A 4,832-nucleotide genomic window follows, 5' to 3' on the forward strand; every position below is an offset into this window, starting at 1 on the left:
AACTCACTAAAAACAATTATTAAAAATCAAAATATCTTTGATGTTTTCCTATCACTTCAGCATCAGTTACATAGGGAAAAGATTGAGCAGCTAAAACAAAAGGTAAGTTGACATGTTAAATGCCAGTTTAATTGGATTAATTCGGTTAATCTTACTTTTTATGCTTGTCAGTAATTTGCTAACCACGATATTGTTTCCCGTGACATTTCAGGAAAAGCAACTATTAGAAGAGAATGAAGTTTTACGCGAGAAGGTAATTTTAGTTTAACTTATTTTCATTCTCAGACTTCATAAATTGAAGAACAATATAAACAGAAAACAGTAAACATGTTCTGGTCGAGCTAGCTAAGTCTGACAGTGAGGGAAGAGTAAAGAACAGGCTTAAAGATAGTTAATTAACATTTTTCTTTTTCGCCGTAACAGTGTGGGGCTCGACAATGGGATCAACAGAACCAACAGAAAGAAATATAAGACACTACTACCTTATGAAACTAGTCAAAATTCTCATGTGGTGAAAACTGAGCTACAAATCGGCAGGCCTGAAAGAAGGTGACATTATGTCGTTATACAACTCCACATCCTCCTAATTGATTACAACTCCACATCCAAATCATTATGATTGTATATGGAGTTCAATCCAGATCGTTTCTTAGGAAATACTATTGATTACCGTGGACAACATTCTCAATTCTTACCGTTTGGGAGTAGAAGAGACGTCATTGTCCTGGCATACCAATGTCCCATTATTTCTTACCGTGGACAACATTCCCGATACTGAATCTTTCGGCACTCCCTCTTAGTTATAAACCCTAGATAGGAAGAAAGAAGAGAATTGGAAATAAGATGCTTAACGTGCAATAGTAGACTGCAGCTTGGATGGTTAAAACTCTCGAAGTATTGCAGGAGTGCCCATATTCTCGTAATTCTGAAACAAACTTTGCTATTGTTGCCCATATTCTTACAATCTTATCTATTCTTAATGGGCATTCAACTCCCAATATTCAAATGTTTAATGAGAACTGATGAAAGAAAAACCATCACATACCTCTTTTTGAAATCTTATTGTTTCTTTCGATCCCACAGAATGTTGATATCCTCCCAGTTAAGTGGTAAAACATTTGACCGAACAAATAACATGATAAACATAAGCCTGAAAAGGATTCCACTTGTACCATTTATATCTTCATCCAAATAGACGCATTCTAGAACTACATCACCTTGAACACCTGGTTGGTTTACTTTTTTCAATAAGAAACTGCGAATTGTCATCTATGATTCATTTTTTCATTAATACACTTGTTTTGAAGAAAACGTTTTCTGATTTTCGGTTATAGTGAAACCAAAGCATATCAAAGAAAAACATTGAGGCCAGTGTACTTGAATTATGCAAACAACAATAAATATTGATTCATTTTCCATTAAAACCAAAATAACAATCAAACCTCGTTATTTCTTTGTTGTTCCTTTATGGTATCTTGATCAAGCCTTGTAAATATCCTTTCCTTTTCCAATATATCTGTAGGTACACATTTCATCTTCCGCCACATGTCCACAAAGACACACGTGGAGGACATGCGGTTGAGAGCATCAAGATATGATATCACCCGTAGACAGCCAAGAGACGCGCCTTGCGTCGCCACCCACCATATATATATATGTTCTTCATCACAAACACATATAGCAACAACAGGAAACGAATATTTTTTCAAAAGATAATCAAACACAGTAGAACCACTTACCTATAAAGGAAAAATCAGGGTCGTGAAAAAAAAGCCTCGACGAACAACAACAGCAGCAGAAAGCTTCGAGGAACAACAACAGCAGCAGCAGAAAGCTTCGAGGAACAACAACAACAACATCAGAAAGCTTCGAGGAACAACAACATCAGCATCAGAAAGCTTTAAGGAACAACAACAGCAGCAGCAACAAAGACAAAAACAACAGTAGCAGCAGCAACAATTAATAACAAGGAAACAAAAGCAGAGAAAAAAAAATTAAAGTTCTGAGGAAAGAGAAGGAATGAAATTTATGACTAGAGAATTTTCAGATTCCTTCTCATATATATATACAAAGAGAAATAAAACCGCCGCACTACCCAAGAAGAAGTTATTGCAAATAGTGGGGAACGTGCCCTAAAATCTAGGAAAATAATAAAGAGAAGATGAAGAGAGTAACACGTTTTTTCTTCCCACTTCGACTAACCGCCCAGTAGGATGAAAAGGGGAAAATTGTAGGTACACATTTCATCTTCCACCACGTGTCCACAAAGACACACGTGGAGGACATGTGTCTGAGAGCATCAAGATATGATATCACACGTGGACAACCAAGAGACGCGCCTTGCGTCGCCACCCACCAGATCCAACGATAGAGGATCGAGGAGAGAGAAACACTAGAACACTGCGAAGCACTGGAGGATAACCCAAGAGTCACTTTATCCTATCCCCAGAAAGATCTAAGATCTACGGCTGGGGGTAGTCAGACTGACGCAGACAAGACAGGGGCATAGGACAACTGTCTACCGCGGACAGACATCTCAACTACCCGCATTAAATACCCTCAAACAACGTACGTGTCAGTCATCCTGTATTGGAAGCGCATATAATACTGCGTATCCAGACAGAACACGCAGATGCAGCCGAGAACACGAAGACTTCTGCATGAGTGACACAAACACACAAGATGATAAGGTTATAACGGGCTTCAGAAGTGGACCCCACGTAACCTCCCTATAAATACCCCTCTCTCCCAAGTGAAGAGGGGGGAGAAAAACATTGAGAGGAGAATAGGAGAGAGATAGAGAGATAGAGAGATAGAGAAAGTGTAAGTGAAGTTCCTCCTGCTACGCAGGCTTATATTGGTCTCAAAGTCATTCGACTATTTCTGTAACCCTCATACATATAATGAAAATCCCAATCCCGTAGACAAAGATCTGAGTGATGAATCATATAAGTTAATCGTTTCATCTATATTCATGCATTTATACTTTATATGTTCAATTCGATACTTATGGTATATCATGTTCGTACACTTTATATTTCGTCCACTATTTATATTATTATATAAGCCAAGAACAATGATTGTAGTTGATGAGACGAGGAAGAGTATTAGAACTCTGAGTCAAGGATTCGACATAACCTATCTATTCCCCTCAGGCGCAGTTTATTTACTGTATTGTCATGAGTCTGCGCGCATTATTTGTGAATACTCAGATGATACCAGATCTTTGTGTTCACAATCTAGCGCTAGATCTTTGTGTTCCATATCATACATATCTTCAATCCTCTTCAAGCTCAGTCACAGGACTGTTAACTTCTTCATAAATCTCCGCCTCCTCGATTGTTGCGGTGGTGGACTGCTTGGGATTTATCCTCCTTTTCTTCGTCTCCTAAAAAGAAAAGGCACAAGAATAAAAATCCCTGACTTTGAAAAGAATTAAAACTGCCTCAACTAAAGGACAAGGCATATGGAAATCTTACCTTGACAACCGCAGCATTCTTCGCCTGAAGATCAGCATCGGAACTCTCTTCGTCATCTCCATCAACAAAATCGAGGGCATATTGGAAATTCATGCCATCAAAATTCAAATGCCAAGGACGGAAATTCCCATAACGAGCAGGAGGAGACGCACGTATCTGGCTATCTGCGGTAGGACGTCATCCTTGCGGACCTGGAACCCACCCCCAAGCCCAGGGACCAACAACCTCAATAACAGTTGCGTGCCATTCATAGTCATGATCACGCTTGATCCGCTCACGAGTAGGAAACACCAGTTTGTTAGTAGAATTCTCTATACCCGGGACGTACTTCACCTTAGCACCACTTACTTCACTCATAAGGAGGATCTCACCACGAGGAGTGACAATATTCCGAAGACTCACACTCCACGGTTTACGATTCCTACTGTTAACATAGTCACCGAAAGACTTGTTAAATTCTCAGGCGTATACCACTCTCTTTCCTCAGGATTGGGAACATAAAGAGTCATCATTGTCTCTACTTTGCTCCGAAGATAACACTCCTTCAGTGCACGAAGATAATTCCCATGAAGTTGGGAAATAGAGCGACAATGTGTCTTCTTCGAAGAACCCTCTCGACCAGCCAGCACATTATAATAAAGAGAATCACCAGACTTGTACAAAGGCAACATAAGACCCGCTTCAAAGCCCCCACCGTGGTCAGCAGATGAAATTCATCAAACTTATATGTCGATATCATCTCATAAGTAATATCATCATCAGCAGCGTAAAAACGAATATCGAATAGCTGAAGACCATGCTTTTCCTTGAAAACCTCCAGATTAATATGTTTGAAGGTCACTTTCTTCTCCCCAACAACGACGCTACGTATTTCCTGAGAAATATCTTCCTCCTCCACGGGATCAGGCACAGAACCCTTCGAAGGGTTTCTCTCGGAAGATTTCCTCTTAGGATGAACCTTAGATACATCAGTCTTTGAAACCAATTCTTTCGAAGACCTCCCCTTGGGTTGAGACACTGGAGGGGGAGGTAGAGGATGTTGATGAGACGCGAAAGGAGGCGCCACTGACCGAAGAGGTAGGACATCCCGTGTTCTCTTAGGATCATCACGCGGATTAACTAAGGGACGAGAAACAGCATACCGGGAGCCAGGAGCCTCTTTTGGCCGGTCCCCCTTCTGCGTATTCCCTCTATGCGACTCACCCCTCTTAGAAGTTAAGTGCCTCTGACCAGAAGAAGACGAAAACCTATGAACACGGGCATCACCTTGAGAAGATTTAGACGAACCTCCACCAGGCGGAGAAACATCAGTATCCCTACGCGGAGGAGATCTACGCGGACTAGGCGGTGGAG

Source organism: Papaver somniferum, unplaced genomic scaffold (assembly GCF_003573695.1).
Source record: "Papaver somniferum cultivar HN1 unplaced genomic scaffold, ASM357369v1 unplaced-scaffold_10, whole genome shotgun sequence".
Classification (NCBI taxonomy): domain Eukaryota; kingdom Viridiplantae; phylum Streptophyta; class Magnoliopsida; order Ranunculales; family Papaveraceae; genus Papaver; species Papaver somniferum.